This window comes from Tamandua tetradactyla, chromosome 6, assembly GCF_023851605.1.
Source record: "Tamandua tetradactyla isolate mTamTet1 chromosome 6, mTamTet1.pri, whole genome shotgun sequence".
NCBI lineage: Eukaryota > Metazoa > Chordata > Mammalia > Pilosa > Myrmecophagidae > Tamandua > Tamandua tetradactyla.
Window position 1 is genome coordinate 47,453,447 of NC_135332.1, and position 21,140 is coordinate 47,474,586.

A 21,140-nucleotide genomic window follows, 5' to 3' on the forward strand; every position below is an offset into this window, starting at 1 on the left:
AGGAGAACACTCCAGTTAAGATCTTTTGCCCATTTCACCCACATTCCTACCTGCAAGAAGGATATTCTGACAGTGTTGAGACCTAGAGAAGATGTAATGGTGCAACGCTTAAATTGCTTGAGGAGAGAGGTTGCCAGAAAGACTGAGCCTAGAATGATGGTGAGACTTTTGCTTGTCATAGCATAGGTGCTGAACTCCCAGAAGGCTAGGTAAGGCTCTTCAGGTGTTCATTATAAGAAACCATGCCACAAGTTCCAAAGGTCACTTGTCAGTCCCAGCGATAGAGGATATGGAAAAAGCCAAATGTGGTAACCCTTATGTTGCCTCCCGAGACTCCTAAACTGCTCCCATTGCCAAAGCACTCTTACGGATTAGATGAGTGGATCTCAACCTGCTTGTTGGGGATGGACCTTTAAAAGACACTGATGCCATAGCTCTGCCTCAGAACATTTAATTCAGAATCTGTGTGATTGAACCCCAGGAATCTGTATTTCTAAAGCTCCCCAGATGATTCTCTAATGCAGGCAAGATTAAGAATCATAGCTTAACAAAAGCACTTCTCAAACTTTAACATGATTACAAATCACTTAGGGATAGTGGTAAATTGCTGTTCCCTATTCAGTATTTCTCAGGTGGGGCCTGAGACTTTGAATTTCTAACATGCTCCAAAGTGATGCTAATGCTGTATCACACTTTGAGTAGCAAACCTCATCTTCCTTCCTCATCATCACAGCTGTAATCATTTAAATCTCACCTGCAGATTTAGCCCTGCACTCCTTTCTCAGGACCAACCTTGAGCAGGAGAAACCTGCCAAGCTCTAACTTTCCTCCTGGGCTCAGTATCAAGCCCCCTGCCTATGAGTTTCACCTTTTGGCAGCAGGTGTGTGGAAATTGGAATCTCATCTCAAATCCAAACCTAGGTTGTATAATTCAACATTCTATTCCCAAATGTCATCATCTACCCAAACTGGTGCCCACAGAACACTGTTGTACAGAATTTCAATAGCTGCAAAGCAAAAATGCAACTCTGCCATGTTTGAGTAAACTTGGACACTCTAGGCTGAACAAATTTGAAATTTTAATAGGTTTCTTTACCACAAGATTTATCAATCTTTAATATGCAAATATGCATTCTGAAATCTGAAGCTTGCAAGTGATTGCCAAAGTTATTTGATGACAAAATATTTTATTTGTGTAATGCCTTGTAACTTTTTTTTTTTGACCTGGTGATCTATAGAACTCATTTTGGGAGATGCTATTTTAGATTGATTTGCACAGACTTGAGATAAGCATATGGATGGATTGGCGTGGAATTTTCCATTAGCATGTAAGAAAGAAGAGTCTTCCATGGAACATCATAATCGTGTGTCTCTGACCATGAGAGTGAAAGGTTGGACCTGAGAAAATAGATGGTCAAAGGTGCTAATTTGTCAGCATTTTTAGAAATAAGGATGGATAATTTTTATGGCTGCTGGAAAAGAATAAATTGCTACTGCATGTTTATGGCACTGGGAAGAAAGGTCGAAAGTAAAATATTCTTGCAAAGTTGAAAATTTTGGAGGATGGGCCAGTGGACTGGATCCTTCTCTGTTGAGGATATAATTTCCTTCTTCCATATCTATTGATTCTGAAATACAAAGATCCTTAGACTAGTGGGGTTGGCTGACTACTGTATATGGGCAAGCAAGCCACGCAGAAAGTTGGAATTCATTGATGCTTACTGTGATGTTTGTTCCTTCAGATGTATTTGTCATTAATCTCCTGGGGAGCAATGAACTTGGGGAAATGGCAGCATCTTAACAATTCTGACTGAATTGCTTCTCGGATAGCCTGCTTGAAGAATTGGAGTCTTGCTGGTTTTCCTCCAAAACATGGCTTCCCAGTGAACCCTGTCCTAGTGTTTGGGAACCTATTGCCTATGGACAGAAATCCCAGATATTGACCATCTTGTGCTGACTACTGAAGGCTCTGCTCACTTACTAGAGTGAAGCTATGCAATCTGGTACCTTCTCCACCCTAAGATGGGATACTAACATCTGGGCTTAGCACACCTGCTGGACGGAGCCGAGAGGTCAAGACAAAGATGTGTCTTCACTGTCCACCACCTTGCTGACATGGACACACCTCTTTGGAATTTTGAAATCTACTTTAAAACGAAGGTCACTTCAAAATTAGGAACCTTTGGGCATTAGCCAAGTGGGAAGATGTGCATTTCAGAATGCACTCCAGTTTACTTTTGTGTAAATATTGCACATTATGCTGGATTTTTTTTTGTAGGTGTTCTGTTGGTTAAGGCTTAGCTACACTCAATAGAGATAACTCTGGGTAGTTGAAGGGAATGGGATTTATTACTAGGTCTTAGTTGACTTGCTAAATATATGGAAGGGCTGAGGTTTCAGGATAAGCTTTCAGTGCCAAGTCCCTGTCTTCAGAGTCAAATTCCTACTGTTGTAGATCATTGCCTCATCTCCCTGGATCTGACCCATGTCCTCTCCCCCCCCCCCACACAGAACTCAGATTCTTATTCAGGTATGTGTAAGTGCATTTGATGGTGAGAACCTAGATTACAGCTAGATCCCTGCCTGCAAGAGAGTCTGGGAAATGTCTTTAGATTCTCTAGTTTCTGCAGTACCAAAAAGTCCACAAAAAAGGAAAGACAGAACACAATCATATAGCACCTTATCATAAAACAAGGGATGAAACCTGCAACTATGAGGCAAACCTATTACAAATGCAATACAACTTATGGGAACAAACCAGCCAATACAATTTTGAAAAGTCCTGGAAACTACTATAACTATATTTACCAATATGACAATATTTTCTAGAGCATTAAAATAGAATGCTGCATTAAAAGCTTGTTCACTCCCCTCATTTCATAGGGCTTATCACATAGTTTGCTAACTATTCATTTTCAAAGCTGTCTCTGTGGTTAAAATGTTAATTCCCATCAATTATGTGGTATTCATCTTTTTACCCTCGGTGCTATACTTGAGTCCAGACACATGGTAGGTTCTACATAATCTAAGAAGGGAGGATTTCTCAGTTTCCCAGCTACTAAAACAAATACAATTTAGTGGGTTGACTTAAATGATGGAAATATATTGGCTCACAGTTTTGAGGCTAGGAGAAGCCCCAAATCAAGGCATCAGCAAGAGCAACACAATGCTTTCTCCCTGAAGACTGTGGCATTCTGGGGCCGGCTGCCAGCAGTCCCTGGGTCCTTGGCTTTCCTGACAGGTGGCAATGCACATGGTAACTTCTGTCTTTCTCCTCCAGGTTTCATCAACTTCCAGCTTTCAGCTCTTCCTGTGACTTGTCTTTCTGTGTACAATTTCCTTTGCTTGTAAGGTCTCCAGCCAGGTCAGATTAAGGCCCACCCTCATTCCATTTCAGCACTTCACTAAAAACATCTTCAAAAGTCCTATTTACAAATGGGCTCACACCCACAGGACCCGGGGTTTGGACCTGAGCATGCCTTTTGTGGTGAACATGATTCAGTCCCTAACGGTGAAGAGGGGAGGAATGGAGGAAGAAAGTTGAGGCTAATATAGCAGAACCAACCTGACTTGGGTCTCCCACATAGACTTTGGGGAAGAACCAGATGAAAGCTCAGACACCCTGTTTCTGTTGAACCCAGACCCTTCCCATATGGGGGGCCAGTGTCAGAATAAACTGGCCATGGTCAGGAGGCTGCCAGGGTGAGAGTCTACCTCCAGAGCCTGTAGTGGCTGCTGCTTTTGCTGCAGTCACAGAAGTGTGGAGGGAGTGAGGCAAGGGCATAAGTGAGCCAGAGACAGGAGTCCTATGGGAAGAAACAGATGCAGGGAAAGAGGCAGGGGCTCAAGTGCCAAACCAAGGACTCTGAGAGCCAGAGAGGGGAAGAAAGGGGGCAGCAGGTCAGAGGATTGAGAGATAGAGCTTGGTACAGGTGGCATGCCTGAGAAGTTGGAATTTTTCTGTTTGTTTGAGCAAAATGCCTAAGACAGGAACTAAAACTCAAGGAGCCACAGCTAAGATCCAAGAACCAGGGCACTGTGAGCCAGTCTCCCTGTCAAGCTTGCTTGTTTATGACCTCCTACTGTCTTTAGCCAAGGCTGGTTAAAGAAATATGCATCTTACCCTTCAGTGAAAATTTCAGCTCCCTGCATGGGAGAGTCTGCTGTGGCTCACATAACAACCCATGAGGTCATTGGATGGTTACATGGAAGCTTACCCTCTTCCCTGGAAATCCCCTCCCACCTCTCCAACTTCCTATGGGCTACCTTACACCTCACTGCATATGTATAACACAGTCTGTTAGTGAGTCTTTATTGCTGTTTATTAAGGACAGTGTATGAAAATAGACGAAGTATTGCTATTCTCAGATTATTTTTCATGAGTCTGATGAATAATCTAACAGGACTTTTTTACTCGTCATGAGTCAAAATAATAGAGTTTGTATTTAGATTTTTCACTTGCATCAGCAGGAACAAATAATACACAGTAGGGCATTATTTTAATGAACATATACAGGCTTTCAGTGTTGGGAGGGTACCTGGATTGAGTATTTGCTAGATACATATTCCTACAATTACATGTTCTGCTGGGGCCTGGCTGTCTCAGGAGGGAGTCTATGGAATAGCATTCAGAAAAAAGACAAAACCACTAATTGGCCACCACCTTCTCTTCCCTGGTCCATCCCAGGAGACTCCATCTGCCCTCCTCTCCAGATTTAACTGGCAGGCATACACGCACTGGCTCTCTTCCTCTTTCTATCTTAGAAGAATGCACCTGGTTACTTGTCAATGTGGAGGTGGGGCTGGTGAGGAGACAGAAGGAGCCAATTTTACTGAGTACCTATTACGTGCTAAGTAACATGCTAGATGTGTTACCTAGGTTATCTTTTTGAAATATGTGATAATGCTGGGAGAAAGGGATTGCCCTGCTCCTGTTGCCAAGGAGATAATTCAGCTCCCAGAAATCAAGAGTATAATCTACTGCACCCACCAACTTTCCATAAATTATTGACCCATTTATTCATTCACTCACCTATCAGGACTGCCTTGTACAGTTGCACAGTTGTGCACTGCATGACTCCAAAGTCATGTAGACTGCTCTAAAGGTTTGAGGTTCAAAACCTGCACAGTTGTATGAAATACATAAATGCTGGGGTGATGGGTGAAGGAACAGGAAGATACAGCCTTTTATGCATAATATGAAGACATCTGACTGTAAAGTGCGTGTTATATAATATCATCATGATTGAATTTTGAACACAAGTTTCAGAAGTGCAAAAGTAAGATAGCCCACTTACTGGATATCTGAGGCCCTCCTGTAGAGGAGGTACTTATACTTCTCCATCAGAGGTAGTTCACATAATCATACAGTTATGTTGCCTCCTCTGGACTTGTCCTGTTGACTTTGGACTTCTTTCTGTGAGCTCTGGCTTACTTGTTCACTGCTCAGATGTAGGGTCTCCCCTTTGGTTTTTTCCACATTGGACCCTGGCCACTCTCTGGCTTCAGCCATATAGACTTGTTTTGCACATCTTCTTGAAACTCACTCCGGGAGTCCGCCCTCTGTTTCAGCTTCATTACTCCTGACTCGGTGCTGACGGCTGGCAGCGGTCTCGCCCCATTATGTGGGTAAGCTAGGATCGGAGAAGTTAAACACTTACGTCGATGGTGCAACCTCTGCTGAAAACTTTTCTGCAACTTCTCTCCAACAAGCTTCTTTAGAGCTTTGCTTCAGCCTTCTGTTGTTTCTTCAAACTTGAGACCCTTCACCTTTTTAGAGTGAATATGAAATTTGGAAATAGACAAAAGTCATTTGACTCCAGTTAAAGGAAAGGAGATAAGTTGAGTCAATCAAAGTAAGATGTGACTGTAAAAATGGGAAATTAGTGTTTTTGTGCACCCTGTAACTTGTCAACGATGATGTCTCTTCTCCATTTACAATTCAAGGCAAAATTGAGAGAGATTCTATGAAATAGCTAATACTCATCAAAATTGTCAAGGCCATGAAAGAATGAAGAACTGTGACAGGTAGAAGGAAACTAAGGACAACTAAATGCAATGTGAGATCCTGGAATATATCCTGAAACAGACAAAGGACACTAGGGGAAAAACTGATGAAATTTGAATGAGGTCTATAGTTTAGTTAATAGCATCGTAGCAGTGTTAATTTCCTGGGTTTGATAATTGCACTGTAGTTATGTTAACATTAGGGGAAGCTGGGTAAAGAGTATATGTGAACTCTGTACTATTTTTGCAGCTTTTATGTAAAAGCTTTTATGTAAAAATTTTTTCAAAATTTTTTCAAAATAAAAAGTTAAAAAAAAAATGAAATGTGGACAAAGAACCTCACCTGGGGATAAAATGAGATTAAAGGACATCTTATTTGGATCTCCTTCACCTGCCAGTATTTCATATAGCTCCGGGGAAAAGTTAGCTCTGTCTTTCTAACTCAGAGCATTTCACCAGCACTGAACCTCCAAGTCAGAGGATAATCAGTCCTCATTTCCATAACTGACCCAATAATCTCTATTCCTCATCCATCTTCAGCTTCCACCATGGTGTCCCTGGTGTTAGTGCACTTCAGTTGGCAGACCTCACTCTCAGACCTGGTTTTGCAGTTGCTGTGGTCAGCCACCCAACCAGACACGTTTTCTCCCTCACGCAACTCCCAGCTCCTGGGCCAGGTTCTAGCCACCAGTTCTCCTGACAGCCCACTCCGTGGATTCCAACCCAGTGGGACCTTCAGCTAGATGACAACAGCTCTGAAACTAGTATTTAAGACATATATAAGTAAAAGCAGTATTATTGGATGTAGTGTTTAGCCTTCCAAGCAGATTAACCATTATGAAATGTAGCACACTTTGACGTGTATAGCTACATTTATTGAAAATGCAGTTTTCCCACTTTGCAGCCATGGCTTTTGTGTGTCGTAAGAAGCTCCACACCTGATTTTCAGCTAAAGTCAATATGAACCAATTAGAGAGAGTTGGATAAAGACACATTTTATTAGATTCAAAACCATTCCTGAGGGTGCATGGGTGGTTCAGTGGTAGAATGCTCACCTTCCATGCAGGAGACCCGGGTTCAATTCCCAGACCATGCACCAAAAAGGAAAAAGAAAAGAAAAGAAAAAGCATTCCTTAAGTCCCTCCACGTAACAGATGCTGTACTATGCAATGTTAGCACAGAGATGATTAAGAGAATGGTCTGTGTCCTTGAACAGCTCAAAGTCTGATGGGTGAGACGCCGCAATACAGAATTTAATGTGAAATGAGGAGGGACAAAGAGAGAGAAGGAGGGTCTTGGGCAAAAATGTCTCTTTTTTTTTTTTTCTGGAGCTCCACGAAAGGGCATTTGATATATGCTACATAGAATATCAATGAAATTGGAAGGAGGTCTCTGAGTGTATTTGATTCTGATACACGGAACTTGGGATAGCAGCTCACATTTCTTTCCAAAATCTCTCCTTTACAAAGTTCTTCTACAGGCCATGCACACAGCCCGGTTAGGTGATAGTATCTCCTTAACCTGGTATAACACCAGTTCCCTAATGTGGCTGACCATTAACCTCATCTAAGAGTTTTAGTAAATCTCCATAATCCTCAGCCCCCTCCCCCACCCCCAGATTCTAATTCAATAGGAATAAGGAACTACTGCTTTATGATGTCTTGTTGTTTTCAAACAGGGATGTCCTCCAGTTGCCCTTGAACAAGAGGAGCATGCATGCTCTGGGTCCTTGTAGAGAGCAGAACAGAGTATGCAATGGGTGGGACCATGGCTACCACGTTATGCAACTCCAGGGGGCTCCATGCACACCAACCTCAATGGGAGCATTGCCTTCTGAGCCGGGGCCAAGCCGGCGTGGGTTACAGGTGTCAACATGTACTGTAATCTGTGGGATAAAAACGGTTTCCTATAACATAGTTAAATAGCACACATAACTCCCAAGAGGATTCAAATTAGGGAGATGGCCAGAGGTCCAGGGCTCTCTTGTGGTAAAGTGGGAGCTGCTCTTGAAGCCAGAGGACGGTCATGGAATTTACAAGGCCACCACGAGTCCCCAGCAGAAGCCAAGTTCTTGGGCTAATGCATCCTCGCGGAGCACCACGCCCCTGCGGACCGAGTGCACAGACCCTGCTGCCCTCCTCTCTGCGGAACGAATGCACAGACCCTGCCGCCCTCCTCCCTGCGGACCGAGTGATTGCACGGACCCTGCCATTCTCCTCCCTGCGGACAGAGTGCACGGACCCTGCCGTCCTCCTCCGTCAGCACTTCTTGCCCCCTGCACAGCTGAGGAGTGATGATGAATATTCATTCCCTGGCTGTTCCAGCGTCACTTGACTCTCTGAATATGCAAAATCAGAACTTACATGGGCTGGCAGGGAGCAAAGATTCCCCCAAAGAAAACATGTGATGGAGTGAGTTTAACTGGTGTGGAAAATAAAGCTGGCAACGGAAAAGGGGCGGAATAATACGGAAACGATTTCCAGTTCTGCACCAGCTTACAAGATGCTGTCCTAAGGAAAGAAGCATTCGGAACAAGGAGAGAAACCCACAGCCTTGGCCTAAAGGCGGACCAATTGAGGTCTTACTCATCTATTCATTTGCTGCCTGCAGGACCCGAAGCAGATAGAGAAAAGAAGTACAATAAATAATATCTTTACCTAGAGGCAATTAAAGGTTGGTTGAATAACAATATAAACCGTACAGCACATTAATATTTGGAAAACATTGTTCCATATTGAGTACCTACTGTCTTCTAAGTGCTTCACGTTTTTATCCCATCTAATTCTAATTACCTGGCTAGGACAGCTATTATTGCCCCCATTTTACAGATGAGGAAACTGAGATTCAGATTCAGAGGTGTTCAGTGTCTTAGCTCAAAAGCTACACACTTAAGGAGAGGTAGATTTAGAACTTGAATTTAGGCTTTACTGTATCTAAAGTCGTGCCTCCTAAGATTCTTATTGAATCCCGATATTTCAGAACATGTGGAATAGACACCAGATCACAGCATGGTGGAAGGTGATCAGGGGTGATCTCCCACTGAGACCCACTCAGCCTGGGAGGACATCCAGGCATCAACTGTGTTTGTATTATGAAAACATTTAAAAAGTTATTTCCCTGTTGGCCTAACTAAACTCTGCAACCCCTTTAAGAGTCGTGTTTAGTTCCATCATTTCTTAGAAGCACAGTTGAGTCTGAATGGAGGGCTCTGTGCTTCAGCTTGGCACTGCTGAAGGCCCAGGGTGGCACGTGACATTTCTTCTGTACTTACCATGTGACACGCAAGGTGCTAAACCCACTTACTACCTAGAATACAGCATTTAATCCTTGCCACAATACTGCCATGTACTTAGATGGGGAAATAGAGGCTTGGTGAGCTTAGGTGTCTTGCCCACAGCCATATTTTTAGTCAGTGCAGAGCTGGGATACAAAACCTGGCAGTCCATCTCCAGAGCCTGACCTTGCCCAGTTGGGCTGGAATTACACAGTGGGCTATGGAAAGCATTCACCAGAGAGTGCTAAGCATTCCGGGAGTTCAGATGATGTTTACCATGTAGGCTCCCGATGAGCACAACTGGGAAGGCCTTAGCATTTATACAGCCCTGCTGCCTTGCCCACTGGTGGGAAGACTGAGTCCCAGCAGGGCCAGGGTCTTGTCCATTGCCACCCTGTGACTTAGAGCTGAGATGAAACTTCAAGTCATTAACAAAGATGTCTCGAATTTAGAGCACCTTTCTCATCTACTCACTCACCATAATGCCCAGTGATTATCCACCCCACTATTGTTAATTTTATAGATGAGGAAACTGAGACTTATCAAGGGTAAAGGACTTACCCAAGTTCACAAAGCTAGTGAGCATTGAAACTGAGATTCCAACTCAAGTCTGAATAACTCCAAAATGTGGGCCCTTAACCACTAAGTGACAATACTGATGCTACTTTTGTAAATGTGGGTACACCAGGCAAAGGGGTGAGGGCACCCATGAGGGAACAGATCAGTCTGCTGGTGTCCATTCTCTACTCAGAAATATGTAACAATGGAACACACATACGCACACACGCATAGCTTCTCTCAGTGTGTCCTTCCTTCTTCCTCTCTCATGGGCCCCAGCAGGCTTTCTCACCCATTATCCAAATGTACTCTGGGTTTGTACCCAGAAGCTTAATTTCACATCTGGCAGGAAGCAATTGCACAAAGTTGCTGAATCCTCTTCTCCACCTCCTTAGGGGGGTCTTCGAACCCCTTCATCCCAGAAGTACCAAAATATTTTCCATTCCTCAGCAAAAATGAAAGTAGCACAGGGTTAAAAAGACCATAAGTATAAAATAAAATATCAATCAGTTTAAAAAAAAAATTCTACTTTGCAATCTGTGGGGCTCAATTTTGCCCCAGGGGCATGTGCAAATAAAGTCTGTGTATCCGAAGCCTACTAAGGTAAGGCTTTAGAAAATGCAGCTCTCCAAAACCTGCATAGAATGGAGAGGGCCATCAGTTGGCATGGCTTTTTTGAACTCAGGGTAGTCTGGAGATGTGGAAGGATATTTCTTGAGTAAATAATATTTGTTGAATGTCTTCTACCAGCAAAGCATATGCCATATGTAGCATATGTAGGTAACTTCTCAAAATATAGCCTTGTAGGTAACCATCCTGTATATATTGAGATTGGTATAAAAAGTGAAATATATTTCCTATATCTGACCTAGGTCAAGTCCTCATTGTTCAAATGAGGCTCAGAGAGGGGGCGCGACATACTTAAGATTACACAGCAAACCGGACAGGCAGGTTTAGAACTCAAGGCTTAGAGTTCAAAGTACTCTACTCAATACAGCTGCTCATAAAGGAAGTGGTTCAAGCCCTTTGTAGCAGGTGCCTTCCTTCGATTGTTTTGACCAAATAGATTTAAATCCTGGAAACAGTTCCTCAGGCTCTTCCTTCAGAAATGCCCCTTTCTCTGCACCACTGAGCAACCAACACAAGTGCTGTGCTTCTTAGTGCCTGGCCAGTAATTGTGTGCCTGGCATTAGCACAAAACTAACATTTTATTTCCCTTGCATAGTATGTAATTTCTTTCAAAGTTGAAGTGTAATGAAATTGGTGTTTATTATAATTAATAAAAGCCCCATAACTTTAAATTGGGTCATAAATCTTGTAGGGAAATCCAATACTGCCCTAAGAGTCATTCCTTTCCCAGAAGGGGCTATTGAGAGGAGGGAGGTGGCGGGCTCCCTTCTCCCTAACGAAGGCCGGCTAGGGCTCTCTGCTGCTAATCTATTCAGGTCACGAGCAGAGCGCAAGCAGCTTGTGACTCTGCAAATGGAAAATGTGTACCTTAGAACAACACCTTTGGATATTGCTTGAGTATGAGCACTGCCTGGACTTCCATTCAGCTTGGTAAAGCTTGGTTTTAAGAAATAAAAGCATGTGCTTTATGGTGCCAGGAATTGTGCTAGAGAGGAAAAGGCAGATGCTATTCTTGCCCTCCTTGAAGATACCTGAGGTACTCACAGCCTGAGGGGCTCATATGCTTGCAAACTGGTATGTGCAATTCCGTGTGAGTTATAAAGATTTAGAAGGAGTACAAGCAAGATATAGTTGGCCTTTTCTTTGAATGATATAGAGAGCATTGGGGATTATTTAAAGGAGAAAATAAATGTGAGAATGGTTTTGAAAGCTGTTTAGAAACTTGCCAGGTGGGAATGAATATTCTTCCAGCATAGCATACCCGTTGCTGCATCAGGCAGGGCCTTTGCACATGCTGTTTTCCTGCAAGACATTTCCTCAATCATTGAGTGGCTGGCTGCTCCTCATTCAGGTTTCAGCTTAACTATCACTTCCACAAAGGCCTTCCCTCCAACCCTGTGTAATATTTCTCCTCCGCAGTCATCTATCACATCACCTCTTCTGTTTCCTTTATAAAGCTCACTAATCTATGAAGTTAGCTTTTTTTAAAAAAAGTATTTGTTTCCTTGTTCATTGTTTGTTTCCCAAAGACCCAGTACAATGCCAATTCTGTTGCATGGATCTTGTCTACTTTATTCACCATTGTAGTCCCAGCATCTAAAACAATTCTGGGCACTTGACAGACAAGCAATAACTATTTTAGGCGAAGATTCATGGAACTGCATGACTCATTAAAATAAATTTGTTTTAAAGCAGATTACCAAATTGCATGTGATATAAGAAGGGAAAATGCTCTATGAAGATGCCAGAGAGAAAGAAAAATGAAAGCAGAGAAATAAAATTACTGCCCAGAAGCTCCAGGGAGGGACTTAGGAGTAAAGAAATGCCTAATAAAGAAATTTTTGTCTGCATTGGGATGTGTACTGCAGAGTCCCTTCCTCCCTTCCTCTCCCCCTTGAAATTTCTGGTAAAGTCTACAGAGCTCACTAAAATAAATAAGTAATTTTAAAACATCAAGTCAGGAGTGAAGTTAGTATATGTACTTTATATCTTAACATCTTGTTAGAGTTCAGCAGCAAATTTGATTTTGAGCTTCCTAATCACTGAAATAGACAGAAATATGAAATACAACCAATTTTAAACCTCAGGGCCCATGAGATAAACCCCAAAGCCATTCCTCAAGAGAAGCTCAGGTTTTTCTGAACATGAAACCTGAGAGAAATTTCCCCTATTGGTCCTCAGAAGGAGAAAATTTTATGTTTTAGTGTCCTCAAAAGCATCCCCGCAGTATATTCAGAATTTGCTTATGATATCTTCCCATATAACTGGCCGGTGACCCAATGCAAGGTTTTAGTTTACTAAAAACCTTTCTTAGATGGCTGAAACCGAAACCATGCCATCTAATCTCGCCCTTGGCCAGTCTTAGAGAAGTGGGCGGGCTGTGCACCCTTCAGGCAGGATTCTATGGAAGGTGCTTCTCCCAGGTGAGTTTACAGTAAGTTGTGGAAGGGACGGAGAGCAGGGAGGCTTCCTTTTCTCAAATGCCGGGTCATGCCCTACATCGTCCCCTGGGGGAAATTCCCTGTGTTCTGTTCACAGGGAAGAGTGAACACCTGTCTTTGAAAACTAAGGATTCCAAAGAAACCTGAAGGGAAAGCCACCCACCCCATCTCTCCCCCAGGCAGGAGGCAGGCCTTCCTTAGAAGACAGCTTCTGTTTTCAACACTTTTGGATCATCGGGGATCCAGAGCTGAAGACCTAAAATCAGCATGCTTCAAAGAGGGGTCCAGCCAAAGGTCCTCTGCATCATAGCATCCAAGGCACTCTTCCAAATTAAGATTCCCAGGCTCCTCACATTTAACAAGCTCGCCAGGTGATCTGCAGCCCCCAAAGCACCAGCCTGAAGGACGGTGGTGATGACATTTTCTCATTAAGGCACCTGATGCTGGCAGGGCTTTAACGTCCACAAAGCACTTCTCACCAAACTCTTCTGTGATCCTCACAAACCCCCCTGAAAAGTATGAAGAGCAGGTTCTCTCCATTTGATGGAAGGGCAGAAGGAGACTTGAAGCATTTATGTGTCTTTCCCATGGGGGACATGCAGCGGGTGGTAGGCCCAGGACTCACACCAACTCCTGCATGGATGGAGGTTCAGAGCCCAGATCTGGGGTCCTAGCTCCCCAGTCGTTGTACAATGTGGGCAAGCTCTTTGCTGGACCTCTCTTTCTTCATCTGCATATTATATGCACAAGGTGGGCTGGTTTGAAAGCATGTATGTACCCTAGAAAAACCAAAGTTTTAATCCTAGTCCCATTTTGTAAAGGCAGCTGTTTCTTCTAATCCCTATTCAGTATTGTATGTTTGAAACTGTGATTAGATCACACTGGAGATGTGATTTAATCAAGAGTGGTTGTTAAACTGGATTAGCTGGAGGCATGTCTCTACCCATTTGAGTGGGTCTTGATTAGTTTCTAAAGTCCTGTAAAAGAGAAAACATTTTCGAGAATGAGAGAGATTCAGAGAGAGCAGAGCAGAACGACATAGCCACAAGAAGCAGAGTCTACCAGCCAGAGACCTTTGGAGATGAAGAAGGAAAATGCCTCTCAGTTTGCTTCATGAAACAGGAAGCCAGGAGAAGAAGCTAGCAGATGACGCTGTGTTCACCATGTGCCCTTCCACTTGAGAGAGAAACCGTGAACTTCATTGGCCTTCTTGAACCAAGGTATCTTTCCCTGGATGCCTTACATTGGACATTTCTGTAGACTTGTTTTAATTGGGACATTTTCTTGGCCTTAGAACTGTAAACTAGCAACTTATTAAGTTCCCCTTTTTAAAAGTCATTCTGTTTCTTGCATATTGCATTCTGGCAGCTAGCAAACTAGAACACAGGGGTTCTCCAGGACCAGTGTAGTATTGCTTTGAAAGCACTTAGCATCATAATGGCATATGGTAAGCACACAATGACTGCTTATAATGGCTATTCTTCCACATGCTGGGTGTTGGACAGAATACATCTGCAGTAATGTCTGTTAAAACTGTTCCCACATAGTCATGAGATACCAGTTTTCATGTCATTTTCTCCAGTTTCTATAAAATTAACTTGACATTGACAAGGCTTTTGAAAAAATGCAGGTGACCTACCCAGGTTGGATATTTAGCCCAGTCTCACTGGGATAAAAACAAAGTGGGGGTCATTGGAGTCAGGATACACAGCAGAAACAGGTCCTGGAGCAAATAGAGAGCTATCTTTGTTCACTCCTTTCCCAGCAGAAGCTGCTCTGATGCCCAAAGCTGCTGACAGTTTGCCCACTTTTCCAAACCTCTTAGGTAGGATAATCTTACTCTGGACAAAGCCTGCCTCTAGCCTGCCCAATAGAACTTTCTGTGATGATGCAAATATTCCAAACTTGCACAGTGCAACATGGAAGCCACCAGCCCAGCCACACGTAGCTAGTGAGCACTTGGAATGTAGCTAGTATGACTGAGAAACTGAATTTTTACTTTTTTCTTAATTTCTAAAGTAATTTAAATTTCAACAGCTACCTGTGGCTGGTGGCTACTCTATTGGACAGCAACTTTTAGAGGGAGAAAATGGAGCTCTATGCTGGGGTCATGGGATGTGGCCCCCCTCTGGGCTGGGTCAAGGTCGAAGGTTATGGTTTTTTGGAGGATGTTAACCTTCTTCATCCCCCTCTTCTGTATCACACAAGGCAGGAGCTCCTTGAGAAATGGATCCTGAGGACCAGGTTCTGACCTTTGCATCCTGGGGTCTAGCATAGTGCTGGGTGCACAGTGCTGGGTACACATGCTGGGTGCACAGTGCTCACTGAATTGGGTTGAAGACAGCTAACCTTTCCCTTTTCTGTTGGGCTTGATGCATTTGTGCAGCAGCAAGAACTGTTCCAAGATGCCCGGCCTAACAGTGGACACTAATGAAGACTGTAAAGACAGGTGTGAATATCTGTTTGAGAAGGCAGATGCAGCAAGGAATTGCAACTCATATTAGTATTATCTCTGCAAGAAGCCAAGCTGCCTTCTCGTTGTGGAAAGGATTTTTTTAAACTGAGCAAATTATTTGCCGTGGGTTAAATTAAACCCATGTTCTAATATAACATGCTACATAATTCAAGTCACTGTTAATAATGATGGGGAATCTTATGAATTATCTTTCACAGCAAATTACCTCTGAGATTGCAGGTACCTCTTATCAAAAGTAAATTCAATGTAAAGCACACTTAACACAGAGAAGTGGTAAATTATGGAGCAAATTCACTTTCCATCATTTGGTGCCTCTTAGTTTTGAGTTTCAAGCAGCAATTGTGACTGTAGGGATGTCATTTCCTATCTCTGCACTGCAGGTTCCTCATCTGAAAAATGAGGGGTGTTGAGCCAGATGCTCTCCAAGGAGGCTTCCAGCTCTGAAAATTTATCAGTCTCAGATTCCATGCAACTGATCCATTTGGCATTTCATCCTCCAGTGCCCTCAACACAAGAGAGAAACCTGCTAATTTAATAAACTGAGCAGGCTCCAAGGAGGCAACTGTCAGGAGTAGCTCCCCATCCCCACTTCCCTCCCAGGAAGTATTGTACATGGCAGTGCCATCTTCAGTTAATGCTGCACTTATTAGTCAGGCCAGGCTGAAGAAGGGGGAGTTGTGCATGTGATGGAGGAAGGAGAAGAGGTCCCTTCTGGGTTCTTCTGCATCCTACATGCTGTGGTCTCCTACCCCATCCATACTAGGGACTGATTGTGGCAGAACTCCAGAAGTAGTTGATGGCTTTGAAGATAGGTTCTCCTGCCTCCCTCACCCTGCAGCCCTCACTACTTACCAACTCCCATATTTAATGATCTCTAAATCTCTTTCTGACGTGCACTCAGAACTGCAATTCATGGAGGTTAAATTGTGTGTTCATTGCCTCCTCATCCAGGGGCTCTCACATCATCATTGGGACTGGGAGACTTGGAGACAGATGACTGGCTTCTCTGCCCACACCCCTGTATCTTCCACTCCCCAGCATCAAGCTTCCACAGCCCTTCCCTTCTGGTCTGCATCTTCCTGTGTTGATGTGGTCAGCAAAGCTCTTTTTACACTTGCTTCTGGGAGTCCCAGTGCCTGGAACCCAAACTGGGAAATGAGGAAGGAGGGATAGGACAAGGAGGTAGAACATATTTCATTGCTTGAGCTGAGGAAATTATGACATCCTGAAGAAACCACTTACTCCTGCCTCCAACTGCCTGTTCCAGTCATATGAGCTCATATGCAGCTCTCTCACTTGCAGTGCCCCAGCCTTTGTCCACACTGTTCTCTACCTGCCCTACTCTCAGACTTGCTCTGTACCCCAACATTTTCCATTCCTTTATTCTTCATTCCATTAACCTTGACTCCTTTAAGATTCAGCTCTGTCATGGTCTGCTCCTGCAAGCCTCCCCTGACCTCCTGGGCTGGCTGGTGTAACCTTTCTCTATACTCCTGCAGTACATTCTATTTAATTTTTTAAATGTAGAGCCATTTAATGTTTTGGCTGTACATTAAAATAATCTGTTTACTTATATGTCTCATTGAAAATGCTGCCTGCCTTGTTCTGGATTAGCTCAGAAACAGGATGGGGACTGAACCTACAGGTGGTCAAGCCAAGAGGGCCAGAAGGGGCTGACCCCAGTGCTTATTTCCTATGCAGAGCCTACCCCCAGCACCCTCCTCCTGTATGTCCCATCAGGTTTCCACTCTTTGAACTTCCAAGAATTTATACCCAGGAAGAGCTGAAGACCTCACCCCACCTCCCTTCTTCAACCCCAGGCACCAGCTCTACCCATTACAACCTGTTTACGTCAGTGACTTGCTACCCACTGGGTCTACCTCCCTAGCCCTAGCACAGTGAGCTCCTGCCCACACCTTAAAGAATTCCTAAGTGTCTCTTCTGTGAAGCCTTCCATGACACCCCCATGACATCAGTCATGTGTGCTTCTGATTATAAACACATTGTTTATAAGTTGATGAACTCAAATTGTACTGTGTAGTAAGTATTCTTTTGCATGTCTTTCTCTCTCCACTAGACAGTAATCAACCCAAGGGCAGGGACCATCTTCTGTTCCAGTGATGGACATGGTTCCTTGTAGGAAGCAGGCACTCAACAAATGTTTGCTGATTTAACAATGAAAGAGTGAGTGGTAAAATATGGGAAAGCAGGAAAAGGGTTGGAAGCTACACTTAGGGTCCTGGGCTTTCAGCATTGTCTGTTAAAACTTCCCACATAGGCATGAGATAGCAATTTTCATGTCATTTTCTCCAGTTTCTACAAAATTAACTTGATGAGGCTTTCAAACAGTGGGCAGCAACATAAACAGCTCTTCTCTGCCCTCTGATTCCGGTAGAGATGGAAAAATTATATCAGTTTTCCTTTGGTTATCTACACCAGAGCTCCTCAAATTGTCATGTGCCTTCAGATCACTGAATGATCTGAAGTCTCTGTTTCGGTGGGTCTGAGGTGGGGCCTGAGAATTTGAATTTCTAGCCAATAATGCCAGTATTGCTGGGCTATTCTTAAGAATTTACTCTTTTTCTTATTGAAAGAGTGATGTTTACTAATTAGGGCTCCTAAAAACTAAGGAGGTTAGTGCAATTTAGTAGAAAGAGAGCTTTGGAGTTAGCTAGACCCAAGTCAAATCTGGACCCTACTGTTTTACCAAATGTGTTATCACAATCTATTAACTTCTTTAAGCCTTGGTTTCTTCATCTGCAAAACTGAAACGATTTGTTCTTCCCGCACACACGAGTGTGTGTGTGTGTGTGTGTGTGTGTGTGTGTGTTTTGAATGAGGATTACACATTAAACCATGTAAGATACTTCCTGGCTCATAGTGGATGTTCTATAACTAGCTATTAGTTCCCTTCTAAGTGGAGACAGCTCGTAGATTCACTCTTTGCTCTCTCTGATGAATTGGAGTTCTGTTCATCTATACTCAGAGCCCCTCTCTGAAAGGAAGTTACATTTCCCGGCTCCTGACATAAGGTTTGGCTGTGACTTGCCCTAGCCAATGATGTGTATATGGAAGAATGTGTGTCATTTCTGAGTAGAAGCTTTAAGAGCTGGTGTGTCTTCTACCATCCTCCTTTGTCCATCTTCCATAAGACTGTCAATAATGCATCTAGGGGCAGCTCCTTCAGCCTAGGTCCCAAAGTAAAAGTGATGTGGATCAGAGCCTTAATCATCATGCAAGGGAAATAAAGAATCAGTGAGAAATAAACCTTTGTGTCTGAAAGTACCTGAGATTTGGGGGTTGTTCATTACTACATAGCGAATTTATCCTGACTGATAAACCCTGCTGCGCATTTATTGCCTCCCTCTCTACTTTATGCAAGATACTGAGATAGTCCTGGGGATGGCTTGCATGAATATAGTGGCAGTTATGCCCTCAAATTGCAAATACTGAGATAGTCCTGGGGATGGCTTGCATGAATATAGTGGCAGTTGTGCCCTCAAATCACTCAGAGTTTAGTGAAGGAGCCAGAAATGTAAAGTCCCAAGGGCAATAAACAACAGAATTCAATTAATCCAAATAAGTCTACAATCAGAGGAAAGGCTGACGAATCCTTCCCATGGAATTTAGGGGAGATTTCACGAAGGAAAGGACATTTAAGCTAAGCCTTGAAAGATGAGCTGACTTTTGATTGGACCTCTTAGCAGAACAGAAATAATAATGTGTTTTTGAGTGCAAAGTCCCACATTCCAATCTTGACTCCAGCACTTCGGAGCTAGGTGACCTTGATCAAGACATACAACTTCTGGGCGGACCACAGTGGCTCAGTGGCCGAGTTCTCACCTGCCATCTGCCATGCTGGAGACACAGGTTTGATTCCTGGTGCCTGCCCATTTTAAAAAAAAAAAAAAAAAAAAAGACATACAACTTCTCTGCATCTCACTTTCCTCCTATGCAAAGCAGGGCTAATAATGTATCATGATATTTGGGGGAGATTTAAGCAAAATAGTCTATGTGAAGGATGGCTGTATGCTCATAGATTATAGGATGGACATAATTATATGTAATATAATAACTCTGTTTTTTAAAATAAGGCAAATAGTAAAGCCTGCTCACAGGTGTGAGGACTTGCTTTGTGTCAGGCATTGTGGTTATTACTTTGTAAGTAGCATGCCATTTAATCCTCTTGAAAACCCTGTGTGGTAGGTAATATTGTTATCTGTATTTTATAGATAAGTGAGCAGGCTTCAAGCCATTCAATGACTAGCCTAAGGCACAGAGAGAGCAGGTAGAAGCCCCAGGAGCTGGACATAGGTTCTTGCCTCCAGCTCGAGCTCCTGTCCATTTCATAGCCCTGCCTCCCTGTTTGGAAGGAATATTCCTAAAATGCTACTGTGTGTGCACACAATGAAGCTGATAAGTGGGGAGCCAGGGAAAAACAGAGTGCAGGGAAGAGTTTTTGAAGCTGCTCATCCTGAGATTGCAATACTGGCTGAGATTATAAAATCTTTGAGGATGTGCTCATTGTAGTCCTATGTTCCTGCACTGTAGTTCTATTTTGTTGGAACTTCGCAGGTAACGATAATGCTTTCTTCACTCAACACAGCACATATTGAACACAAGCAGGGCCCAAGGAGAAATTCAAAAATGAATAAGGCTTACCCTAGGCTTAGAAGTTTGATTTTATTCTTTAGGCTTTAGGGAACCATTAAAGGGTTTTGAAGAGGCAAATGGAAGCATGAACCTGGGCTTTGCTGGAAAGACTCTGACTATTGTGGAAGATAAATGGGAGACATAAGAGCCTGCATGCTGGGTGGCCAGCTGTGAAGCCAGTGGGATAGCCCAAAATGGAACAGTGGGAATAAAGAGGAAGAACAAACTATCAGAGAGGCTCCAAGGGTGGAGTTTACAGGTCTTCCTAATTCTAGAATACAAGGCGTGATGGGGCGGAGAGGTCTTCAAACTGAAGTTTGGAGTCTGAATCTGCCAGGATCCTGGAGGGAAAGGGCCATTACAGAAGTGTAAATAGGGATAAGAAAACAAGCAACATAGAGTAAAGCACCCAGGGACAAACCATAGTGGAAAGCTACTACAAACGTGGGCCTGAAAGAGCAAGGTGGGAAAGTGACATTGTCAGAGTCCAGAGAAGCCTAGAGCCATGACCAAATTGTTACCATAAAATTCAGCTCCTGTGAGTACTAAAGGGAGGTAGCAAGGGAGCCAGGAGGCAGGAGAAATACTCCAACCTTTCCCCCTTCCTTTCCTCCAATCTTTTGTGGGTAGGCAGCTCCCAGTGTCCACACCTAATCTTACACTAGAGGGCAAGGGAGCCCAGATGAGAAGATGCATAGAGATCAATCCAGAGCAGAGCAGAGGAATGGTTGGGTGTGGGCTTGCAAGCAGAGAATGACCAGCATGCTGCAGGCAGCAGGGTGGTCTCTGGTTACTCATTTCGGCTCTGAAGTCAGACCACCTGCATTGGCATCCTGACTTCCACTTCCTAATGGTGTGACTGAGGACACGTGACTTTACTTAACTAAGCCTCCTTTCTCTCATCTGTGAAATGAGAGAATTATTGCAAGATCATGCACAGTGCATGAACCATAGTAAGTATTCAATATATATGGACGTTGTTTGCTTTGTTCTTTGTTTTTACAAAAATAGTGACCCATCCATTGAGAAAGGGGGCACTGAAGAGGGTGCTGGTTGTGGGGAACTGCTGTCTTAGGTCTTGAATCTTGTCCTCATGGAGCCT